General features: G+C 36.7%; 1 pseudogene across 1 annotated transcript in view; it reads left to right on the top strand.

Annotated features, from left to right (window-relative positions):
- The window catches only part of LOC308641751 (interferon-induced very large GTPase 1-like), a 52276-nt pseudogene extending 24885 nt beyond the window's left edge, over nt 1-27391 (top strand). The window contains exon 3 of the transcript in view: nt 24038-27391. The product of the transcript in view is annotated as an interferon-induced very large GTPase 1-like (transcript). The remainder of the gene's footprint in view (nt 1-24037) is intronic.
- The last annotated feature ends 235 nt before the right edge of the window (nt 27392-27626 follow it).

Here is a 27626-nt window from a genome sequence, read left to right as displayed (position 1 = left end):
ACACACCACAGCTGGCCGGGGAAGAGATGGAAGAAGTGGAATTGAGTCTGGGAAGTTCAGGGAAGCCTGCAGATATACAACACTTTCAACTGGAACTATGTCTTCTATCATGTTTGCTTATGTATAAAAACCCTTACTTTCATGTCTAACATAAAGAAGCTTGATGCAGGGAGAGAAGTAACAGAAACAAACAAGATATTCCTTTATTCCTTTCCAAAATTAGCAAAGGTTGGAACACAGACAAGGGAGGTATTCAATCTGAATATAATAGTCAATGCTCCACAGGTCATTAGTCTCTTCAGAGATGTCTATTTAAACTAGCAGTCAAGGTGCTGTATTCCAGGGACAGAAATTTGGAAATTTTTATAATTCAAATTATCAAATATTCATGTCAAAGAAACAATATTCTTGGAGGCTTTTTGAAAGAAAACATATTCCATTTACTCTTCCCAGGACTTTAAATATACTTGCTTACATTCACATTTGAAATAAGAACCTCAAAACTCTCCAGATGTCAGCCGCAACATTGTTGTTACTTGCTATACAATTAACTTACTGGTCTTGGTACTGCAATTATTGTGACTCTCCTGAGAAGTTTTAGATTTCAAGGATACTAAATAGTAAGCTTTTCCCATTTTTCTCTGACTTCTAGAAAAATTAGTGATTAAGAACTTGGAGTCAGGAGCCAGATTCCCTGAGTACTAATTCCAATTCTGCCATATCCTGACCTTTGAATTTAGTAAAATTACTTAAGCTTTATGCCTTTGCTTTCTCATTCCAAACTGAGGATATTTATAGCATCTATCTCTGAGGAACACTGCAAAAATAAAATGAATTACCTATATAATGCCCTTAGAATAGACTTCAATACAGAAAATCTATTAGCAAATGATAACTAGTATTACATTATAATTATTATCATAATTTAAAACAAGTTTGTATTCCACTAAGAGGAGATAGACATGCCATTATTTCATGTCTTATTAGCCCATTTGTGAAACTACTTGAAGTATCTACTTTATAGAATGCCCCTTTCATGATCCATGTTCCCCAGAATTTGTGTAGTCATATCCACACTGTAGTAGGATTGGCCTTGCATCAAAAATAGAACTGGGAGAAGTGACAGTGTATGACTTCCATGATTAGGTCATAAAAGGCCTATAACTATCACTCTGGTGTTTTACAAAACATTCCATCTTGAACCTGAGATTCCATGGAAAAAGTTCAACCACCAGAGATTATCAGGCTAAACTCCCACCCACATGAGCCCATACTGACAAACTTCATGGAAGGAAAGGGATATGCCCATATTTGAGTTTCCATGCCATCCAAGTCATCTTATCTATGGCCTTAAACATCGTGGCATTATCCTTACACAAATTACAGATGTATGAGTCAAATAGATGTGGAATTTTGGGCTGGGATTGTGGCTCAGCGGTAGAGCGCCCCCCTAGCATGGGCGGGACCTGGGTTCGATTCTCAGCACCACATAAAAATAGAGACAGTGTGTTGTGTCCATCTACACCTAAAAAATAAATATTAAAAAAATAGATATGTACTTTTATTTTGGGTTGGTTTGCTATGCTGCAGTAAATAATTGAAGCAACACTTTCCCCTGTGCCTGGATTTTGGTTTTTGGCTTTTATTTTTGTTTTTTCCTTTATCCTCTACATATAATTAATGAGGTCTTATAGATAAAGTTCTCTTTAAAATTTCTTTAAATTTACCTGCAAGAAAGCATACCATTTATAAAAGCAGACAAAGAAGTAAACATATAAATGGATATTAGGTATTTGGAATTTGACCTCTGATCCCCATGTCATCTGTACAGCACACTGTTCTGTGAATAATCTTGAAATTGTTTCTTCTTAAGTGCCTGGTATCTCTTTTTTGTTATGAAATGAAGAAGTATAGGCAGCATGTTCAGGGATGAAATAGGATTTTTTTTTCTCTGTATGCCTTACTATGTCAGCACAAATTGTTGATCACAAGAGCTTCACTCAAGCTACTTTAAACTCAAGATCTCAGAAGAAAAAAACAGGTAAGATCTATCCTTTTCATGATGTACTTGTGTCTTCCTGTTGAGTCATTTTACATGTTCCTTCAAACCTTATCTTTCTCTATATTTCTTGGATGGGTTATCTCACCTTCGAAGCCGAAACTGTGCTGGCTGATCACAGATATCTCTGTAATATTCTGTTCTATTTCAGGCTGGTTTGTTCTTACTCTGCATAGCAATGAGGTGCTGCTCCCTTCACTCCCTAATGTGGACAGAAGTATCTCAGTTATTCGGGCTTTACTCTGTCCCTCCATATCTACTCTCAGCCTGTCTCTTCTGTTCTCTAAGCTATTGGAAGCTGATCTCTACAAACTGCAACACTCAGGCTCTCTGATCTTCTGAAAAGGAGCCACATTAGGCTTGGGAAAATGAGAAACCTTGGCAGAGTTTCCATGGGAAGGCTTCGTAGGAGGTGTTTCATGGGTACTGGTAAGCCTCATTCACAGAAGAACAGGGAGCACAAGCTAAAATTGATTCTTATTTATGAATTCAGAATAAAGTAGTATAAGAAGATCATTATGATTTGACTAGATTGTGGAACTTTGTTGACTTTTCCTTGTTTATTCTATAATACAAAAAATAAGACTTATTGTGGATAATAATAAGGAAAAAATGGCTTTCCCAGCCCATTCAAATCCACTGTATATGGACATGAATTGTTAGATATCTAGTGCATATTAAAATGTATACAACACTCTCATCCTTAAGTCAAAAATAATGTTATTTCCATAGTTGTCTATCCCAATTAAATTTTTTAAATTATCCAAGTATTTTCTAAGTTAATACTTCTCACACTATTCCTTAAATCAGGTCTGCCATAGGTTTGCTAGCTATGATGGGAACTCATCAGGAATGGTTGACTTTTTCAATCTATTTTATCAGTTTTTCTCTGCCAACCTCCACATAAGTATTATTGCATCAACACTGGAGAAAAGGAGGATAGTGAAACACCATGTCCCTGAAATGCCCCTTACCATTCCCAAGAACCTAACCAAGTTAAGGGGGAAAGGGGAGCAAGTATGGGCCAGAATATTTAGATAAACTTTATTTTGAAGGGCACTGACTTTTTCTCATGTTTGCTGGGAGTTAGGAAAAGTTCGTTTTATCTTTAAAAAAAAACTCTTCTTTTGCATGCACACCAAGTTCCTTGGGTTGTTATTCATACAATGGGACAAGGAAAGCTAAGCAAATGATGTCACTGGTTTTGTAACTTGGGAATCCAGTTACCTTCCTGTGGTAACTGGTGCAGAACAAAGCACCATGGACAGGGAGGTGTTCATCACTGGACCTGGGGGGGATGTAGGTTCTATTTCCTGGTGAAGGATTAGAGGTACCATGTGAAATATAGGTGCACCCGTTCAGCCTTTTGCCACTGCACTTTCTGGCAAAGCACTTGTCCAGTTGGTCATCATCAAAATTTATGATGAACCATCTTTCTAACCCACCATTACTACATCTTCCCGATAAGCATTTTCAATATTAACATTATGCTTTGCATCCCATCTCTTGGTATCTGCTTTTATCTCTTGGCAACCTATGTCATGTCTAACCCAAATAGGCCATAGACGATACAATTACAAAGCTCTTTGAGTGGTTGTTCTGAGCTAAGCCTTTTTCTATAGCCATCAGATGAGAAACAAATTCAATTCCCTATCCCTCCATATGTACAGATGAGGTAGGAAGAATATACAAAGTTTATTGACAACTTTCTCTAAAGTATCCTTTTCTGAATTCCATCTTCTGACCATTTTATATCTTTGGTGTGAACTAAGGGTTATTTATTCATTAGCAATCACAGGTCCAGTTGGCTTTTTTTTCCCCATGTTTTTTGCAGATCTTATATGGTGGCCTTGCCCCTTAATTTTAAATATGCTACTTATTGCTTGAGGCATAATCTAAAATAGACAAAATATTTCAAATAAAATCCTATGGTGATTTAATTATTACATATATATTAAGGGTCTGTTAAGTATAAGATACTGATGTACTATAAATACTACCATAATTAGATACAATTATTATCCTTGAAGAAATCAGAATCTAGGAGAGGCAACAGACACATCATGACCAATCACTATACTGTGCTCTGTTGGCAAGCTCTGTGCACTTTGGCAGATAACATAAATACCCAATACACTGGGAATGGAGTGGGAGAATATATCCCAGAGAGGTGTTGCTTGGCTGAGTTCTAAATGAGTAAGAATTAGCAATGTAAAGAAAAGGAAAAAACAATTCAGAAAAGAGAAAAGAAAGTAAAAAAAATGATGCAAATAAAAAAAGATGGAGTTATAAAACACAAACTAAAGAACTGCAGGAATGTGCACGTGATTGGTGGAATGAAGATGGGAATGGTAAGACATGGGAGCGGTAGACAGATCATGAAGGGTCTTGTATGAAAAACTTTACTATAGAGATAATAGAAAATAATTGAAGGGTTTTAGCAGGGTTTGTTTTGTTGTTGTTGTTGTTGGTTTTTTTGTTTGTTTGTTTTGTTTTGTTTTTGTTTTGTTTTGTTTTGTTTTGTTTTGTACTGGGGGATTGAACCCAAGGGTATTTAACCATGTCCCAGACCATTTTGTTGTTGTTTTATTTTGTTTGTTTGTTTGTTTTGTTTTGTTTGAGACAGGGTCTTTCTAAGTTGTTTAAGGCCTTGCTAAATTGTTTAGGCTGCTTTGAACTTGTGATCCTCCTGTCTCAGCCATCCGAGCTACTGGGTTACAAGTGTGAGCCACTGCATCCAGCTAGCATGGAAATTTTCATCTTAGAAATCTCTCTGAGAAATAAAGGTGAAGTTTCTATGGATAATATAACAGTTTAATAATAGGAATGGGTGCTTCCACTCTCTGGTTCTAAATCAAAGTTAAGTTACTTTTCTACACACAATGTAAGTTCTGAATTCAAGCCTTAAGTCTGAAGAACTAGAAAAACAAATTTAATTTTGATTTACACAATGATCATACATCAGAAAATAGGAAAAATATGACTCCAGCATCAGTTCCACAGGTATTCAAAGAGAAAGTTCCAAATTGCCAGGGACATTCATCTCTGAGATGCTTTATAACACATTTGGATGGTGGAAAAAGTCTTTTGCAGGACTGTTTTTGGTCCCTATTGTTAGGAACAAGCAGTGAAATGGGAACCAATTATATAGCAGGGTCACAGAGTTTCTTTGAAATTGTCTTTAGTGTACAAACAACCTGTAGAAAACAATTGATATACTAACCCTGAGAATAAGCAGGTGGAAAAAATGGGAGTCAGTTAAGAAATATCCCATCTATGCATGACATATCAAAGTGCATAAATGCATTCTACTGTCATATATAACTAATTAAAACAAATAAAAAATTTAATCAAAATACCAGAACTTGAGACCACTACATACCCTCCAGTACCATTAAAATGAAATAGACTGACAACCTTTCAGCATTGGAGAAATGTGGAGCAACTGAAACTTTTATAGATTATGGTGATGATGTAAAATTGTACAACTACTTTGAAAAACGGGTTGGAAATTTCGTATAAACATAAACTTACTGTAGGATCCAGAATTTCTACTTCTATACCAGTCATAGCAGCTTTATTTATAATATCGCAAACAGGGAATAACCTAAATGTTTATCAACAGGTGAGTAAATAAAGCAATTTCAGAATCTCCATAAAATAGATTTTTTTAAGCAATAAAAAGAAAAACTGCTAATACGTGCAATGGAATTATAAATCTCAAAAACATGGTGAGACAAGAAGCCAGGTGCCAAAGAGTACATAGCATATTAGTTCATTTACATGAAACACAAGAAAGGCAAATCTAATACAGTGTTACAGAAAGTAGATCAGTTGTTAGTTGGGCTGGGGTGGGGAGTTAACTGGGAGAGGACTTTTCAGGGTGATAAAAGGGTCTATATCTGATGGTAGTTCCATGGGTGTAATTTGTCAAAATTCATAGAGATGTACACTTAAAATTGGTGCATTTATTGTAGATAAGAAATGCCTTGGGGCTGGGATTATAACTCTGAGGGAGAGCTTTCATCTCGAATTCATGAGGCACTGGGTTCAATGCTCAGCACCACATAAAAAATGAAATAAAGATATTGTGTCCACCTATAACTAAAAAAAATAAATATTAAAAAACGAAATGCCTTCATGAAGTTGATTTAGAAAAGAGTATTTGTTTTTTGGAAAGTAATCAATCCTCGTCATCCTCCAATATAAGCAATATGGAAAAGTACAAGGGAAATTAAAACCACCAGAATATTTAAAAAAAAAGAAGAAAGAAAGAAAGAAATACATCAAGAAAGCAAGATCAATAGGACTGACCCTTGACAGGATCTACCAAGGTCATTATAAAGTCAGGATTTATGGCTTTGTTTCTCCATATATTTTAGAAGAGAAATTTTTTTAGTAGCCCAGGTTCACTAAGGTAAATTTTGTCTGGCTGCTGACCCCAATATCCACATTAAGAGGATTAACTTGTAGATGAAGCCCCCCTGAATAAGATGGCCACCATGAAAATTTCAGACAAAGCTGAGGTCAAAACTTCCCCTACCCAACGTAAAGAAATTGAACCCCTGATTGGAGAGGACTGCGGAAGGTGAAACGTCAAACAGCAATCAATCTGGAAGTGGCATTGTTTCCTTTGTAGTTCTCTACTCAGAGATGACCCACTCTGTCTTTGTGAGAGTGCTTTTTGCTTGAGCCATACTTTATTTTCACTTACAATAAAGTTTTCTTGCTTGAATTTTTGTAATTTTCTTTCATAAGAACACAAGAACTGAGGTTTGGAGCTGCATCTCTCCACCTCCCTGTGACACTATGACCAGAGGCATCACATAGCCTTTTCTCTTCTGAGTCTTAGAGCCAGCATTACAAAAAAAAAAAAAAAAAAAAAAAAAAAAAAAAAAAAAACAGGGTACATAAAGAAAAAAAAGGGGGGTACATAATTCCCTTTGGTGGAACTGTCACATCTCTTTTTACCTCCCTCTCCCTCTGCTTTCCCTCTGGGTGAATCTTTCTTTGGTCTTGGAAATATAATTCCTATTTCTTCAACACACTTTACTCTGTGGTAGCCAATGTGCTGAACTTATGTTAAAATGTCCTGTTTTATGCTCTCCCCAAGGCTGTTATTCACAGATGCGACAAGAGATTTGAATGGAGGTAAGAAATGGACTGGGTGAAATACTAGGTAACCTAAGTTAATATCTCAAACTATTATCAAATCACATGCTCAGAGGAAGGGCTGCAAAGAAAACAGGCCAGGGCCTGCCTAATTAACACTCCTTAAATACCCTGATGTTTGGGGGAGATTTGGCCATAGCCACCCAGGGCTGCTGGGAACTGAATCCTGAATCAAGGAGTACAAAAAGAATGCAGAACCCAGCAGGAAGCAGAGGACTCCTCCAGGCCAGGGCAGCAGTGGAGTCTCAGTCTCCAGGGAAATGGAACACTTGCCAGGACAGTGAGACCCTCCTTGCTGAGCAGGTGAAAGCAGCAGCTGCTAGGACAGAACCCTTTCAGAGCAGGTGGGTGGGACAGTATATTACTTAGCAGGTGTGTCATGACATCTAGTCCAAAGACAGGTTAAAAAAAAAAAAGACAGGTTTCTCACTTTTAGTGATGGCCTATGTTAGTTAATCTACACAGCCACTGCTCAGGGTAGTTGGGCCAGGTGTGTTTCTGGTGTCTACTGCCCCAGGGACCTCAGGGACCCAGAAACATCAACACCATCTAAGGGATGATACTAGGATTTTTTTTAAGCCCTCAGGTAAAGAATGGGGAATATTTTCTCTCTCTCTTTTTCTTTTACTTTATTAGTTCTTTGTAGTTATACATTTCAGTAAAATCCATTTTGACATAATTATACAAGCATGGAATGTATCTTATTCTAATTCAGTCCCAAGTACCTCTCCTTTCCCTTCTCTCCCCCCACACGCTGTTCTCTTCCTTTATTGATCTTTCTGCCACTTACCCATAGTTATTTTTTTAATTAATTTCTTGTGGATGCACACAATGGTGAGATTCACTATGGTATATTCATGTATTTTTTTTACATAGGAAAATTATGTCAGATTCATTCCTGAATTCCACTGTCTTTCCTTTTCCAATCCTCCCCCAGTCCCCTTTGTCTACTCCACTGAACTTCTATTCTTTTTTGTATTCTTCCCCCTCCACTTATTGTGGGTTAGCTTCCACATATCAGAGAAAACATTCAACCTTTAGTTTTTTACATATTTTTACCCTGAATTGGTGCTTCTTCCTGATAACTACCTTATACAAAAGGTCCAAATCAACAATACCAAGGAATCTTCCAACATCTCTCTCCCTAAGGAAGACATTTTTATGTAATTTTTTTATTTATATATGACAGTAAAATGCATTATAATTCTTATTACATATATAGAGCACAATTTTTCATATCTGTGGTTGTATACATAGTATATTCATATCAATTCGTGTCTTCATACATGTACTTTGGATAATGATGTCCATCTCATTCCACCATCATTATTAACCCCCTCACCTCTCCCTTGCCCTCCCACCCATCTGCCCCATCTAGAGTTCTTCTATTCCTCCCATGCTCTGCTCCCTATCCCACTATGAATCAGCCTCCTTACATCAAAGAAAACATTCAGCATTTGTTTTTTGGGGATTGGCTAACTTCACTTAGCATTATCTTCTCCAACGTTATCCATTTGCCTGCAAATGCCATGATTTTATTCTCTTTTATTGCTGCATAAAATTCCATTGTGTGTATATGCCACATTTTTTTATCCATTCATCTATTGAGGGGCATCTAGGTTGGTTCCACAATTTAGCTATTATGAATTGTGCTGTTATAAACATTGATGTGGCTGTCCCTGTAGCATGATGTTTTTAAGTCCTTTGGGTATAGATCAAAGAGAGGGATAACTGGGTCAAATGGGGGTTCCATTCCCAATTTTCCAAGAAATCTTCATACCGATTTCCATATTGGCTATACCAATTTGCAGTCCTACCAGCAGTGGATGAGTGTACCTTTTTCCCCACATCCTTGCTAACACTTACTGTTGTTTGTATGCATAATAGCTGCCATTCTGACTGGAGTGAGATGAAATCTTAGAGTGGTTTTAATTTGCATTTCTCTAATTGCTAGTGATGATGAACATTTTTTCATGTATTTGTTAATTGATTGTACATCATCTTCTGAGAAGTGTCTTTTCAGGTCTTTGGCCCATTTATTGATTGGGTTATTTGGTTTTTTTGGGTTTTTTTTGGGGGGAGGGTATTTAGCTTTTTGAGTTCTTTATATATCCTAGTGATTAGTGCTCTGTCTGATGTGTGAGGGGTAAAGATTTGCTCCCAAGATGTAGGCTATCTATTCAGTTAAGGAAGACATTTTTTAAAACATGTTTTTAACACAATAGGGAATCCCTTCTGTAAAGCTTCCCACTACAAGAAAAATAAAAGCTAACCTTTGTTGAATACTGATTAAGAGAACATCAGTATGTTAAGTGGTTTACCTAGTTATTTCATTTAATTTTTAGTCAACCATAGGAATTAAGTATTATTATTCTCATTTCAAAAACAAGAAGACAGACACTGATAGTTTCAGTAATCTAATTCAACTAGCAAGTGATCTCATTGGAATTTAAGTATGGATCAGTATGAATCCAATTCATGCTCTTACCCACTAGCTAGATGGGAAAAATCTTAAATCCCAACATTGGACTTGATTTAATATGTAAAGAAGTGTAATTGACAAAGTTTTAAAATAAGGATAACACCTCTAACTACACCCATTCCCCACCTTCCTGTAGATAGTAAGTAACTAGGCGTGGGCTGGTAACACCTGTGGAGCTCATATCTCCACATATCTCATTTTTCAGTCACATTTTTTTAAAAAGCAAACTGGTTTTCTCAGTTTACAAACTGCCTCCATAAAGAGGGAAATTTCTACCTGCAAGAACAACCTTCCCTCCCCTGGTGTGACTGAACTGAAAGAAGACCCAGGATTCATTCTGGTGAGTATCCCCTTCCCACAGGGGGCCCCAGTGAGGTTAGAGTCCCCTCTTATCCATATGCCTAGAGAGACCTTCTTTTTTGTTCCTGGTCTTTGCTTTCCTTTTCTATTTCAGTTTCTCCCTTTCTCTTCTTTGTCTCTCCTACCCAGTCCCACCTTCTGTCTCCCCTTTTGTATCTCGTCATCATTCTCCATTGCTTTATTGCTCTTTCTCTGCCTTTCTTATGTCACTGTGCCTTTCTTTCTGTCTTTTTTGTCTTTTAAGTAAGACCCTGCTTTAAACATATGGTTTAGAGTTATTCAAATTTAGGAAGCTTTGAGAGAATCCTCATCAAGGGCACCAAGGCTGACCTATTCCTGGTGATATGAATGGTGTGGGGAGGACACAAAGACCAAAGTGCAACTGCAGCTTGGGTCAGCCTAAACTCATGGTGGATTAGTCAATGTGAATTAAAGGAGGGGTCTCTGGATAGGCTCAAAGACTAGATCTAAGTCCTGGTTCAGCTGCTAGTATGTGCAAAACAGGCTGGCCACAGCCTGCTCCTAGATTTCTAATCTCTAAAATGGAGGCTGGACTATGCAATCTGTAAGGTAATTTCCCATCAGTCAGAATCTCCTAAAGAATGTAAAGTCTCATCTGCCTGCCAATTCGCTGGAGCCTTATCCCACTTTAGGTGGTCACTGTTACTGGAATCAAAAAAAAAAAAAAATTACTGCTCCTGTCATCAGGATGGAAGTCCTAAGGAAATCCCCTAAAAGGGAGATGGATCTCAATTCAGGCTGTGAGGACCCTTGATATCACTGCAGAAAGGAATTTAAGGACAGAGCAAAGTAAGATGCAGATTGATTTTTATTGAGAGACAGTAAGAAGTACATACTCTAAGAGACACAGTAGAATGCAAGTGTTGGAAAGAAATGTGCTAGCTACATATCAGGCATGTTTATGCATGTAAATCTATAGTACAGGGATATGATCAAAGAGGGGTTTTTAGTGCCCCTTTGGATTGGTAACTGGACTCATTGACCACCAATGGAATGGTGATAATTTTCTTTTCTTTTTTGGTTTTTAAAGGCTATGTTTTGTGAATTTAAACAGTGTCCTTATGGACAAGGTCTAATAATTGCCTAAATAGTGTTGTTCATGATCAAGGTAGGTGGAAGTGACCTTTATATCTGGACATATAATCCATATAAAAATGGACTTTAAATCTTGACTAGTCTTGTTTAGTCCTGCATACCTCCTTTCTACCTATCCTTATACCTTCTGTCCTAGTTCACTCTCACCACATTCCACTGTGCCCTTTACCTACATCCATCTTCATCCTAAAATACATGAGTCAGATTCTGTGCCCATGTCCCCCACAAGACACTGAACACTTTTAATATTAACTTTTGAATCCCCAGTATATAGCCCCTGACAGATGTAATGTGAAACAAAAATCACAAACAAGCCAGGCACAATGGGGCATGCCTGAAATCCCAGCAACTTGAGAGGCTGAAGCAGAAGGTTCACAAATTGAAGGCCAGCCTCAGCAATTTAGCAAGACCCTAGCAATTTAGTGAGACCCTGTCTTAAAATAAAAGCCAAAGAAAAGGGGGCTGAGCATGTGGCTTATTGTTAAAACACCTCTGGGTTCAATCTCCAGTACAAAAAAAAAAATTAAAAATCACAGAGATAGTTTTCTTCTGCTGCAGAACAAACATAAAAACTGGGATTTCAGATTAGAAACCCTGCCCAGACATTGGAAGGATTAACAGATTGATAGCCCTTTCTCAATTCCATGGATGATGATACATGGACCTTCTTAGTTGATGGAGCAATCTACCTGGTTAACTCCCATAACAATTGAGACTCTAGCATGTTAACTACTTATGCAACCCCCACAAGCAGACTGTGTCCTCTAACTTCTTACAGGGACAAGTGGCATCCAGCCATCTGAGATTGAGCAATAAAATGTCCGTGATGCCCTTACTGTTCTTTTTTGCTGATTTTGGAACTGAGGCCATTATTGAGAGGGATTGCAGAGTGGGATGGAGAACATTCTTATTATGCCACTAGAGTGAAATTCTTGGGCCACCACCAAACAGATCAGAGCAAAAGCATTTGCAAAGGTTTGTTTTTACTAATCAAGAACCAAAGTTGGAGGTTTCAAGATGATCAGATAGGTCCTAGTTTCCACCACCAACTATGCCTGATGATTTCACTTCATATGCTTCTAAATTTTGTTGTCTACAAATGTTGTACTTGTCTTTCCAACTTCTGTAAGAGGGGAACAAAACCTCTGCCAGTATGCTTGCCCAATGATTCATATTGACTACTTGCAGTTCTCCAGACCAAAAAAAAAAAAAAAATGAAACTTAATTGCTGTGTTTATACTTATGCCATTTGTGTATCTGTTGGCATCCCTAGAACTGTTCAAACCAAAAAGCATTGCTCCAATTTGGCCCTGTCTTTCAAAGAACTTTTCCTGCATGCCTCTTAGGATCACTGGACGCTTCCCTCCTTCCTGGGACACAGCTTCCTGCAAATGAACTTTCCCAGCACCATCAAATTTCCCCTGAGCAATGGGGAACACTGCTTTGTTAGTGGAGCAATCTGCCTGGTTAAGCATCTTTAGACACTGGATGAAAAGGGGAAAATGATAGATTAAAAGTCAGAATGGCTTCAGAATGGCCAAAGACAAAACAAAAATCCTTTTGTCAGCTTTAGAGGCTTGCTGACAGGGACAAGTTGCTACACAGACATTGTGTCAAGAACTGAACATAAACAATTTTTGGTACTTTATCAGTGTGCTGAAGATCTGAAAGGATGCCAGAGTGAGCATTCTGTTTTTGGTGTAGATATTTCAAAGGACTTGAAAATTTTGCAACCAACCTGATTCACATTAGTTTCTCACCATTGCTCAATCTTTGCTTATCTCCAAAGAATGCCGACGGAGAAATAAATTCTGATATTCCTCTTCATTTTTGTTATAAAAAATCTCAATCCTGCCTCTTTTCGTGGGACCATCCACTTAGTTTCCAACCTGAACTTCTGTATTCTGATTTGCAAATCTATTGTGTACCCAAATAAAGCTGCTTTGCTTTCATTTTAACCTCATTTGTGAATTTTGGCTCATACTAGGATGCTGAAAATTTTTTTCTTTTTTTTTCTTTTTTCTTTTTACTATTTTGTAGTTGTAGATGGACAGCATGCTTTTATTTTATTTGTTTATTTTTATGTGGTGTTGAAGATTAAACCCATTGCTTCACACAAGCACTCTGACACTGAGCTATGGCCCCAGCCTCTGAAAAGTGGCTTTTTATACTTTTAGAATTAATAAATTCAGTGAATGCATAACAATAACTCCTTCATCCTCTAAATTCCTGTACCACACGCTGAAGTAATTGCATTCAAGCTTAATCACATTCATGCTGTACTTAGGTCTGTCATTTTTCATAAATTTCTTAAGGGCAGGAAAGTACTCAATTTATCTTTGATTCTCCATCATCTACTATAGCACCATATAATATATTCAATAAATTATTGTTTAAAAATTAAGTAGTAGAACAAATAAACAAAATAAAATAGAGAATATTACTCCTTGACAGAAACGATCCAGGACTCATTGGAACCTGAGAAGCTGGAGAAGGGGGGAATCTGGAAGTAAAAGAATCTATTTATCACAGTATGAAAGCACTGTATTTCAATATTTAACAATTGATAAGATCATCCTGCAGCCTAATGAATATCAGCTCTGCATATAAAGAGCCCTTAGTTTACTAATCTCTCTTATCACATTTCCTCTATGTGATTGCATTTATTTTTTATGGTAGTGGCTCTTATCATTATGATGATTTCCTAACCTAAATCTTTAGCTCAAAGAGGCCTCCAGAGCACAACTATGTAACCAGTTTAAGAGTTGGTTTCTCCACTAGGATGTTGATATGGGAGTTAAAAGCACTGGTTCTAGGGCTGGGGTTACAGCTCACTTTGTAGAATGCCTGCTTTGCATGCACAAGGCCCTGGGTTCAATCCTCAACACCACAAAAAAAAAAAAAAAAAAGCATTGGTTCTAGAACCAAGTTGTTACAGAGCCATGGACAAGATAGACCTGATTTATCATGTATAAATTACACATATGATATTACTAATATTTTGTAAGTAATAAATAATACATGTAAAGCACTTAAAAGAAATTACAAAGCATACATGTTAACCATTATATTAAACTCAATGTATGATAACTGAATCAATTGTCTTCCTCTATTCCCAAACCCTGTAGTCCTCCTTCTCAATAAATTACTCAATTATGCACAAACTTAGGAATCACCTTTTTTAATTCAAATGTTGCTTTAATTTCTTTTTTTATCTTTTATTGATTTTATTTTTTTAAATACACGACAGCAGTGGAATGCATTACAATTCTTATTACACATATAGAACACAATTTTTCATATCTGTATATAAAGTATGTTCATGCCAATTTATGCCTTTACACATGTACTTTGTTTTTTTGCATTACAATTTTTAATATACATATATATCAAAATTTTTCATATAGGAATCACCTTTAAAGCCTCCTATACTTCTATTTCCACAGATAATTTAAAAGTCCTGCTATTTTAATCCTTTGAATAGTTTTGATTTTTTATATCTAATCAGTCCCAACTTTGACAGTCATTACTTCCTACTAGTATCAAAATATCAACCTTTTGTGGTGATCTTCTACCACTGTATTAAAAAATACTGAAAATATATAAAGAAAACAAAAATAGATTCTTTGGAAACTCAAGGGACCAAGACGCAGTCTTCAAGGATCCCACTTGTGTCTCATTCCCTAACTTTTCCTCCTTGGATCCTTCTGTTTAGTCCCCTTTACTGCTTCTTTAAATGTTGGAATGTTACTTAGTGACAGGGCACTTTTTCTTCTCTCCTATACCTTCTTCCCAAGAGACCTTACAAGTCCCTGCCTTCAAATACTGATGGCTCTCTAATTAGTATCTCCAAATTGGACCTATCCCTTAAAATATACACCCCCCCATGAGTCTAATCACCATCTTCACTTACCTTTCTAGTATATATTGTAACCTAAGAAAGACCCCAATCTGTTCATGTAATAAATCTTGACCATCTAAAAGCATAGCACCATCATCAATCTATTTGCTTGTGCCAGAATTCTCTGTATTTGTTTTCAATCACTACATAAAAAATTATCAATTTAGTAGCTTAACATACTAAATATTGCCTAATTCGTTGTAAGAATTGAATATATTGCTATCATCATCATCATTAATCACCTTTCTAATTAAATTTCATGAATGATGCAAAATTATTAAATAAATTATGTAAACTATTTTAAAAAATACTAATTAACTATTTTAGTTGGGTCAGGAGTCTAAATATGGGTGGCCTGGATCTTCTGTTCAAGATTACAAGAGGCTACAATATAAGTATCAAAATGCCTCAGTTCTCAACTCAAGTTCAAGGACATCTTCCAAAATCATTTAAATTATTATAATAATTCGGTTTTTTGTACCTATAGGACTGAGATCCTTATTTTCTTGCTGGCTGTTAGCCTCAGATCAGTCTCACTCCCCAGAGGCTGCCTGCAGTTCCTTAACACGTGGCCCATGCAGGCAGTTTACAACATGCTCCCTTCTACATAAACAGGAGTCCACCTGCTGCTGCTTCTTATCTCTTTTAAGAGCATAGCTTATTAAGTAAAGCCTCCCAGTAAAACTTTCCCTTTGTCATCAAAGGTAACGTAATCACAGAAGTGATGTCTGGTCATATTTATGGATTCTGCTCACATTAAAGAGAAAAAGATGATGCACAGTATGTATACCAGGGGAATATCTTAGACTCCTGTCTACTACATTATCCTTTAATTTGCACTTTCCTTTATATCCCATAACCAAACCATCAATAATTCTGGCTGGTAATGCCTACAATGTAAAACCTAAATATGACCATTGTTCATTATTTCCTTACTATACTCTCAGTCCAATTTGCCATTATTTTTGGACCTTTACAATGCTTTCTTAATGTTTACCAGTATTCTTTCCATATTTCAGTGTTCTTTGATTGCTTCCCATTACATAGAACAAAACCCCAAATCCTTACATGACCTAAAAAGATGCTATAGGAATCACAGCTTTCTGACGTTCATCTGTTTTGCAGTTTTGTTCCAACCACACTGGCCTTTATTCTAGTACCCAAAACACAAAATTTGATTCTGTTTTAGGCATTTACCTTGTCTCTTCCTTATTCTTTTTTTTTATTGTTGGTCGTTCAAAACATTACATAGTTCTTAATATATCATATTGCACAGTTTGATTCAAGTGGGTTATGAACTCCCATTTTTACCCCGTATACAGATTGCTGTATCACATCAGTTACACTTCCATTGATTTACATATTGCCATTCTAGTGTCTGATGTATTCTGCTGTCTATCCTATTCTCTACTATCCCCCCTCCCCTCCCCTCCCCTCCCCATTTCTCTCTCTACCCCCTCTACTGTAAATCCTTTCTTCCACTTGTATTATTCTTCTCTTACCCCTCATTTCCTCTTATATGTAATTTTGTAAAACCCTGAGGATCACCTTCCATTTCCATGCGATTACCCTTCTCACTCCCTTTCCCTCCCACCTCTCATCCCTGTTTAATGTTAATCTTCTTCTCAAGCTCTTCGTCCCTACCTTGTCCTTGGTTACTCCCCTTATATCAAAGCAGTCATTTGGCATTTGTTTTTTAAGGATTAGCTAGCTTCACTTAGCATAATCTGCTCTAATGCCATCCATTTCCCTCCAAATTCTATGATTTTGTCATTTTTTAATGCAGAGTAATACTCCATTGTGTATAAATGCCACATTTTTTTTATCCATTCATCTATTGAAGGGCATCTAGGTTGGTTCCACAATCTTGCTATCGTGAATTGTGCTGCTATGAACATCGATGTAGCAGTGTCCCTGTAGCATGCTCTTATTAGGTCTTTAGGGAATAGACCGAGAAGGGGAATAGCTGGGTCAAATGGTGGTTCCATTCCCAGCTTTCCAAGAAATCTCCATACTGCTTTCCAAATTGGCTGCACCAATTTGCAGTCCCACCAACAATGAACAAGTGTACCCTTTTCCCCGCATCCTCTCCAGCACTTGTTGTTGTTGGACTTCATAATGGCTGCCAATCTTACTGGAGTGAGATGGTATCTTAGGGTGGTTTTGATTTGCATTTCTCTGACTGCTAGCGATGGTGAGCATTTTTTCATGTACTTATTAATTGATTGTATGTCCTCCTCTGAGAAGTGTCTGTTCAGGTCCTTGGCCCATTTGTTGATTGGGTTATTTGTTATCTTATTGTCTAATTTTTTGAGTTCTTTGTATACTCTGGATATTAGGGCTCTATCTGAAGTGTGTGGAGTAAAGATTTGTTCCCAGGATGTAGGCTCCCTGTTTACCTCTCTTATTGTTTCTTTTGCTGAGAAAAAACTTTTTAGTTTGAGTAAGTCCCATTTGTTGATTCTAGTTGTTAACTCTTGTGCTATGGGTGTCCTATTGAGGAATTTGGAGCCCAACCCAACAGTATGTAGATCATAGCCGACTTTTTCTTCTATCAGACGCCGTGTCTCTGATTTAATATCAAGTTCCTTGATCCATTTTGAGTTAACTTTTGTGCATGGTGAGAGGAGGGGATTCAAAATGGCAATATTACCAAAAGTTCTCTATAAGTTCAATGCAATGCCAATCACAATCCCAACAGCATTTCTTGTAGAAATAGATAAAACAATCATGAAATTCATATGGAATAATAAAAGACCCAGAATAGCAAAAACAATGCTAAGCAGGAAGTGTGAATCAGGTGGTATAGCGATACCAGACTTCAAACTATACTACAGAGCAATAGTAACAAAAACAGCATGGTACTGGTACCAAAACAGGCAGGTGGACCAATGGTACAGAATAGAGGACACAGTAACCAATCCACAAAACTACAACTATCTTATATTTGATAAAGGAGCTAAAAGCATGCAATGGAGGAAGAATAGCATCTTCAACAAATGGTGCTGGGAAAACTGGAAATCCATTTGCATCTTCCTTATTCTTAGATGGTTCTTCTCCCAGTTCTTCACATATCAGCCTTCTTATCTCCTTTCAGGTTTAATGTTAACTATCACATCATCAGAGTAGTCTTTTCCCAAGAGTCCCTATTCTCAATTCCATGGTAGTATTTCACCATATCATCCTATTTCATCATCTGAATAGCAGAAATAATCATACTAATATTTCTATTGTTTTTCTACTGTTTTTCTCACATTTCCTTCAACATCCTACCCTGACCTGATATGAAAGTATTCTGTGGGAAGAAATCTTGTCTCTATTTTTATAATTGAGAATCCATCACATGGACCATTTCTTGTTGCACTGTGTTAAAATATTGCCTGATGTTAATTTGGCAATGAAAGCAAAAAGTTAAATACATAATTGGTGATTTTGGGGTGAGAAGGTGGGCAAAAGAAGCAAAGTTAAAGATCTTTTGATTTTTGTAACCATTAAGTAAAAGCATTTTATATAAACTGAAGTATACATAATAATGAGTAATATCCATTGGTGTATTGGGAAAATGGTGTTTCTTGAACTGGAAAGACTTGTATGTATTCTTCTACTCACAAACTTATCTTACTGTACTTAGCTTTACAGTTTTTAAATCTATAAAATAGGATAATACCTATTTATTTTCTGTTACAAATAAATAAGATAATTATGTTGCACTTCTATCATAGTAGTCAGGATGTAATTAATGCTCAGTATATTGCTTATTTAGATAAGAGTCCTTGCTACCTAGCAGAGGGAAATAATTGAAAGACACAGAAAATTATAACAAGTGTCATAAGAATTATGAGAGTTGAAAATTAGATAACATCACATCTTTGTGGGAAAATCAAAAGAAACATTAGAAAAGAGATGTTTTATTGTAGCTTCAAGAATACTCAGGGTTTTAATGGGGAAGATGGGGTGGGTTGGAGAAGACAGCAATATTACTGATAAAAGATGGTGATAATGGCTTTAATTTCAAATACTTACACACCTAGAAAAGTTATTTTTCAGCTTGGGACAAAGTAGAAGCAAATGAGAGCAGGAATCACAGGAGAAGGGTAAAGATTCTATTGAATACCAAGAAATCAGAGAACTAATTTTTGCTATGCCTATTGTTTGTCCCAATTTTCATATGCAAATAAAATCTCCTAAAAAAAACTGCCTGCCCACCCAACACACACAAGAAATACAAGCATAAGTATCTTTGTCTTTCTGTTAAACTTTCATTCATTGTAACTGCTTATAATTCACTTACTTCTTTACTAGGAAATAAGTGTCTACTAGGAAATAACATACATCCCACTCCATAGGATCCCATCTCATTCCATTCTCCACAAACAGATATCATCTAATAGATAATCTTGGGAATTCTAGGGATACAGCAAGATTGTGGGGAAAGGGGAAGGCAGGTAAGTTGTTCTGAATCTTTGACAAATATCCTCTATGTAAGGAATATATACCATAGGCACATCTTCTGAGGATCAGGGTTTGTTTTTGTTTTTCAGCAAAACATTACTGATCTCCCTTCTACTTCTCTTTTTCTGACTTCTCTTCAAGCACTTGCCTCATGTAATTCCCATCATTCATGTGATAATCCATTTCAGGTCAGTAACTTCAAGGACATCATTTCCTCAGGATTCAACTGTGCAGAATGGAAAGCACATCAAAGGCATTCCTTCTTACCATCCTTGAGGACCTCATCGAAGAGGAATTGTCAAAGTTCAAATTCCGACTGACAAGCATACCTCTTGCTGCAGGATATGACCACATTCGTAGGGGCACTCTGCAGCAGGCAAACGCACTCACACTTGCTGACCTATTGATCCAATATTATGGGGAAGAATACTCGAAGACTGTGACCCATGAGGTCCTGAAAGCCATCAACCAGCGCAGCCTGGCAGAGAAGATCAGCAAATTCACAGAAGAATGTAAGTCTAAAACTAATCCACCCCTTCGTTTGCCGGACATGATTCAGGACTTTCCCTGAAATCTTCATTGTAATTAATTCCACATAGACATGACAGCATCATTTATAAAAAGAGCTATGTTTCATGCTGCTTCATTAAAAAAATAATTTACTGAACTCAAATGCACATAAAATAAAATTACATATATATAATACATATAATATATTATATAATATATATATATATATATATATATATATATATATAGTAGATGGACACAATACCTTTGTTTTATTTCTTTATTTTAAAGGGAACAATTCAATGGCATTTAGTACATTCACAATGTTGTGTAAATATCACCTGTCCAGTTCCAAAAAAATGTCCTTTACTCTAAAGTTAAGCCCCTTACCCATTAAACAGTTTCCTCCCTTTACCCTCCCTACTCCTCCCAGACCCTGGAAACCATAAATCTGTGTTCTGTATATTTATATGTATTTATATATTCTGGATATTTCATATGAATGATATCATACAGTGTGAATTTTGTGCCTAGATCCTTTCACTTTAGTATGTTTTTGAGCTTCATTTACATTGTGGCATGTATCAGCACTTTATTCCTTTTATGTGTAGATAGTATTCCATTTTAAGTATTTGCCACACTTTGTTTTCCATTTGATCTGTTTCTACCTTTTGGCTAAGGAAAATAGTGCTATTATGGCAATATATACATACAAATAACTTGTTTGAGTACCTATTTTCAATGTTTTGGGGTGTATACTTGGGAGTAGAATTGCTGAGTTATATGATAATTTTATAGTTAATGTTTGAGGAAACACCAAAGTGTTTTCCATAGTAGCTGAACTGTTTTGCGTTATCTCCAACAATGTACACATTTCCTAATTCATTACCTCCTCTCCAGCACCTGTTATTTTCCATTTATTTGATTTCATGCATCATAATGAGTTTAAGTAGCACCTCAATGTGGTTTTGATTTGAATTTCCCTAATAACTGTTGATGTAGAGCATTCTCTAATGTGTTTAATGGACATTTTTATGTCTTCTTTAGAGAAATTTCTATTTAATTTTTTTGCTCAATTTTTTGGAGGTGGAATTACCAGGGATTGAATTTAGGGGCACTTGACCACTGAGCCACATCCTCATCCCTATTTTGTATTTTATTTAGAGACAGGGTCTCACTGAGTTGCTTAACACCTCACTTTTTTTTTCAATATTTATTTATTTATTTTAGTTGTAAGTAAACACAACATCTTTATTTCATTTTTATGTGGTGCTGAGGATTGAACCCAGAATCTCACACATGCTAGGTGAGTGCTCTACCTCTGAGCCACAACCCCAGCCAAGCACCTCGCTTTTGCCGAGGCTGGCTTTGAACTGGCGATCCTCCTGCCCCAACCTCTGGAGCCAGGGCTACTACAGGTGTGGGTCACTGCACCTGACTCTTTTGCTCTTTTTTAAAATCAGTTTGTTTTGGGGGGCGGTGTCCTTGGGGGGGAGTTGTTTGTTGCTATTGAGTTGTAGGAGATTCTCATATATTTTAGACATTAACACCTTATCAGATAGTTAGTTTATAAATAGTTTCCCCCATCCCATATGTTGTCTTTTCACTCTGTTATTTTCTTCCTTTAATGTGCAGGAGCTTTTTAGTTAGATGTATCTCCATCAAGCATAAACATTCATCTTCCTGTTAAACTTTCATTCGCTATAACTGGCAATCCTCCTGCCCCAGCCTCCCACGCCACTGGTATTACAGGTGTGGGCCGCTGCGCCTGGCTCTTTTGCTCTTTTTTTATTTTCATTGCCTATACTGTTGCTGTCACATCTAAGAAGTAACTGCCAAGACCAATGTCAAGAAGTTTTCAACTTGTGTTTTCTTCAATGAGTTTTACAGTCTTGGGTTAAGATGTCTACATTAAGTGTGTGTGATTTCCAAAAATACAAATAACCCAATCAATAAATTGGCAGAAGAACTAAACAGACATTTCTCAAAGAAGAAATACAAATGGCCAATAAATACATGAAAAATTTCAACATCTCTAGCAATTAGGAAAATGCAAATCAAAACTACAGTAAGACTCCACCTCACTTCAGTCAGAATGGCATCCTCAGCTTTAAATCAAATACTGAAATTTGAAGTTTAAATAGAATTTATTGGATATCTTTTTATTAAAATATTAATGGAGTAGTTATAAGGACTGCCTGCCTAAAAATGCATTCAAGACAAGGAATTAAAACTTCAAAAAATATATTGAAATGAATAAGATTAGATACATCTTATTAAAATACATGCTCCAAGTGTTCAATATAAGAATCCTAGTGAAAAAAAATTTTATAATAGGGAGGGAGAACACTCTATCAGCAATGCCCCAATTACTCTGAAATGATTATTGTTGTTTTTGTGCCATTTTTATATCTGACATCACAATTATTTATGTCAAACTGTTGGTTCCAAACTAGTGGTTATAGATGAGGAAAAAGCCTCTTCATGCTTTCTTAATTGAGAGATTAATTAACATTATCTTCCCTTCAAAGCTGGATCTTCCACTGGAAAGTGTGGCAAAAAGCCAAACAAGAGGAAACAAGAGAATGAAGCAGGACCAGATGAGGAAAAGCAGAATCTAACCGTTTCTAAGGTTTGTAATCAACTCTGGGGCACATATGCTTGCCCTAGAATGGAGTGGAGTGCCTAGGTCATAACGATGGTCTACATCTCAGAGACTTACTAACTCTAGTAGTCTTTCCAAGTTGGCACCAACATGCCTCCAAGTTTTCCTAGAGAAAATCAAGGTCCCAAAGAGGTCCATCTCCCTCTTCATTTCTGTATCACTGCAAACACATTTTTGTATTTTTATGAATCATTTCTCTCCAAAATTAGAATAATAATAATAATAATGTGAGATTATCAAAGTCAAAAGTTACTGAATAAAGTTCAATTTATTTTCCTTTCAGTTTTCCTCACTAGTTACATTTTTTTCTGCTCACATATTCAAAATTTCTTTCTGTTACCTTAATATGCCCAACTTTCACACATCTTTGCCTTGACTTTTCTGTTCTCTTTATCTAAGATGCCCCCACCTACCACTCTTCTGCCTGAGAAAAATCCATTTCATTCCATAATAAAACTTGCACAAGCATCTTTCTTATGGTAGGTTCCTTCCTATTTCTTCTTAGACTCTCTTTTCTTCCTATCAACTTTCATGATGATCTGCTACAAAAGTCGAGTAGTCTTCTCACTTTTATCTACCAAGAAAATCTAGTCACTTTTTCAAATGTGTTTCCAGTGCATTTGTGTTTTAACTTGCATAACAGTGAAGTATGATTGACTACATGCTTGTTTAAAACTCTCACTATTAAGTTTTAAGCCCTTCAAGGTTGGATTCTGAATTATACTTCATCCCTTGGTCAGCCCATACCTAGCACATAGAAGGACTCAATTTATTTTTGGAAAGCTAAAGAATATATTCATGCATGAATAAATTATAAGTTTAACTAAGTCTCTTTATTGTAGAGTGTCAATAGCCATTATCATTGTTTCTGTTCCTTTCTAGAAACTTAAAAAATTCTTTAACCCAAAGAAGCCATCCAGCGGATTTACTCCTCTTCCCAGAGATATTCAACAATGCAATGATAAAGAAGTAACAATTAAAAATCAACGCTTTCATGACTTGATCAGGAGGCTTAATATAGAATGCTATTATCCCAAGAAGATGTCCAAAGTCAATTATCTTTTGATAAATAAGACCTCCTTCCTTGGCAGTCAACCAAGAGCTGAGGGGGAACTACCACATTGTTTTTTAGAGAAACTCTTGGTATTAGATTACCATTCAAGGTACCTAGTTTACAGAGGTAAGATAGAAACAACTTCTAATGTATCCCAAACACTGAAAACTACAGAATCAGAGACGAAATTGCCAACATTTGAAGACTTTTTCACTATCAAAGAAGCGCATACAACCATAATACCAAATTGCATTCACCCAATGGACATACAAATGGCAATTTTTCACTGTGCAGATGATTTTACAAGACAGTATATGGTGACCAAACTTTCCATTTGCCAATTTGCTCTCCCATTTTTGGTTCCCAATCCTTGTAATCACCAAATTGAATTCCCTCTTTGGTCTCTTAGGCAAGTCAGGAGAAGCTGGAAAGAGGTGGAAAAAATAGGTTGGGAGAAAAAAATTAGGAATTATGATAATCAACTGATTTGCTGGCAACCTACCCCCATTGTGTCTTTCATAAGAGTTGGAAATTCTGTCTCCACTTCCAAGTCACAGATTCTGAATTCACTCCTGAGTAAGGGCAAACATGACAATTTTTTTCACCATCATTCTAAGAAAGACAATAACAGCTGTCTTTTGATGGAAGGGGTTGTGGAAATATGCTGGTTCTGTCCAAGTGGAAGAGCTGAGGACAGATTTGAAAACTGTATTGCCTTCACCAGTCTCCATGGAAATGGTGAAATGCATGAGAAGCAAGTGAAGTTCTTGCTTGAGGTCTCCTCAGTTACTATACTCCTCCTATCAACTTCTGACATTGAAAAAATGAAGAGTTCCATTCTACCTGAATTTTTTAAATCACTCAAACCACTCATCTGTTTGTTTGAAAATGTAGAAAACATTGTGGATGAGAAGTGTGATCCTCACAAAGTAAGAATTGGTATCAAGAATCTAAATAAGGTAGAATTAGCTGAAAAAATTACAGCTACATTAAAAAAGTTGCTGAAGGATTCTACATCTCCTTGCAGTTTGAATAACTGTGCCAACATTGCTAGGAAGTATGAATTTATAATTGATGAGGATCAAAGAGATTGTCAAGAAGCAGGAAAAAAGGCTGACATTATCATGGATCTCCTGGGGAAAGTGAAATTATCTCAGAGAAAAGAAAAATTGCTTCCCCTTCAGGGACAGCTATGGTATGATTTGTGCAAGAAGGATAAGGAATTCTATCAAGTGAGAAAAAAAGGGAACCAGAGCATTGAACAATACAAAAATGAGATTGAGAAGCAAAAGCAAAAAATACGCTATGAACAATATCACAAAGTTATTGACCTTAATAACCTAATGAATTCCCTTCTTGATGGTCTTCAGTCACACCCAGAGACTCACATGGAGCTCTATTTTCTGCAAAGGCTAAGTATGCTCATGGAACAACTAAGCAAGAAAGACTTAGAAACACTCCACCAGAGGCACAGTTTCTTGTTGGCTCAAGTGCAAACAGAGAAGCAGAAGCAGTCAAAGACTGACTCCCTCAGACTCTGGGAGGCTGAATTAGCAGATGTTTCCAAAGAGATCAGTGACTCCACCCTAGGAATTGAGCACTTCCTGAGAGAGGTGGGCCAGATCTATGAAGCTCTGGAAGAAGCTTCCTCCCAAACAAATACACTATTTCTCTCCCTTCCCCAAATGGCTGCTGATCTGATGGTATCTGGGGCTCCCATTGAATTGATGGATGGAGATGCTTCATATGTGCCCTTGAAGTGGGTGGCAGCTGTTTTTGACAAGGTCTCTGAGAAACTTGGAGAAAAACGGGTGTTTGTTCTTTCTGTCCTTGGCTTGCAGGGCTCAGGGAAGTCCACATTGCTGAATGCAATGTTTGGCCTACAGTTTAGTCTCAGTGCTGGGAGGTGTACCCGGGGGGCCTACATGCAGCTTCTGAAGGTGGAAGAGATGCTCAGAGAACAGCTGGGTTTTGATTTTGTGCTTGTTGTGGACTCAGAAGGACTTAAGGTTCCACAGCTCATCAATGAAGCACAGGTTAAGAAAAATGAGTTGGCAACCTTTGTCATTGGACTTGGAAACTTAACTCTGATCAATATTTTTGGAAAGAATCTTTCAGAAATGCAAGATATTCTGCAAATAGCTGTCCATGCCTTTCTCAGGATGAAACAACTGACTATCTCCCCAAGATGCCTATTTGTTCATCAAAATATAGAAGAAGTTATAGATACAAATCAAAATATGGCAAGGCGAAGATGGCTGCAAGAGAAATTAGATGGAATGGCCCTTGCTGCTTCCAGATATGAACAGTGCCCAGATGTATGCCAGTTCAATGATATCATTAAGTTTGATGTCAAGACCCACATCCATTACTTTGCTTGTCTCTGGGAAGGTTATCCCCCAATGGCCCCTCCCAACCCTTCTTATAGCCAAAATGTCCAGGAGCTGAAAAGCCGGATTCTTAACCTTGCCAAAGAAGAATCCAGGGGAAATATTTTAAAGTTATCAGAACTTAAAGTCCGGATATGGGATTTATGGAAGACTTTAATGAATGAGAACTTCATCTTCAGGTTTAGGAACACCAAGGAGGTTATGGTCATGAATAAACTAGAGACCTTGTACAACAGCTGGACCTGGGAGCTGAGAAGTCATGTGCTAGAATTGCAGAAACAGCTAACCAACCAAATTCAGAATGGAGAAGTTGAAGAGATCAAGAGAAGCTCAGTAGAGAAACAAGTGGTGGAAAAACATGAAACCATTAAGCAAAAATTTGAAAAGTATTTTCGAGAAGACACAGACAGAGATATATTAGCTCAGTGGAAAGGTAAATTTGAAAACAATTTGAAGACTCTTAAAGAGGAGCTTATAGTAGAACTAATGAAAAAATGTGAGGTTATGACTAGTGGAAAGAAAATACAAGATCTTTGGAATGAGCAAAAAGTAAAATTTGAACATATGTTCTTAGAAAAAATCAGGGGAATGGCTGTGTCCTCCAAGACCATGGAGTTAGATGATAAGGAACTGAGGGATGTGTTCAACAAGATCTGGTCAGAGAACATCTCCATTCTACTGCCTCCCTTATCCCCATCTGTTGAGGATCCTGATATTGAAATTGATCTAGAGAACATTCTGCTAGAGCATTTTAAACAGCATCCTAATATTGTCAACAAAATTAGGTACCATAAAACAAAGAAAGCATTTTCTATCAATTATTCTAAACATGTTTTCACTTCTCAAAAGTCCCAAGCATATGGGTCTCCTGTGGAAGAATTTGAAAAAGACATTATAAAGAGAACAACTCAAATTATGAATGTGGTTAAAGAAATAATACACATGAGAGAACAACGAAATGAAGGATACAGTTCTAGTTATTTCCATGAAATTCTACAAGTGATCCAAACTGAGACTGAGGCTGCATCTCAAGGAATCACATACTTGCTAACCAACAGATATAAATTAGAACTTGCCCTAGAGCTATTCCAACAGGCAGCAAACAGTTTTAAAAAGATGTGCACTGCATTCAAGATGGTAAACAACCCTGTTCTGTATCTGGAGAGCAAAAAAGAGGAATCTTTTACTAATTTCAAGTTGTCCTACAAACACTGTCAAAGCATTGATTGATTTTTTTTCTGGTACAAAGATTTCTACTGCCTTATAAATTAGGATAAATACTCAAAAATCTTATTAGTTCCTCATCTGTCTTTTCTGTTGCATTTCTTTCTGTGATGAGCACTTTTGTAACACAGATAATTAAACCTAACTAATTAAACACATAGTTTGGATCTATTCTGGAAGTTTTTAAATTATTATATTATTCTAATTTCCATTTAGTAATTAACCTCTAGAACTGCTATTT

The sequence above is a fragment of the Spermophilus citellus genome, assembly GCF_964194105.1.
Source record: "Spermophilus citellus genome assembly, chromosome: 2".
Classification (NCBI taxonomy): Eukaryota; Metazoa; Chordata; class Mammalia; order Rodentia; family Sciuridae; genus Spermophilus; species Spermophilus citellus.
This window is presented reverse-complemented; position numbering and strand designations above follow the sequence as displayed.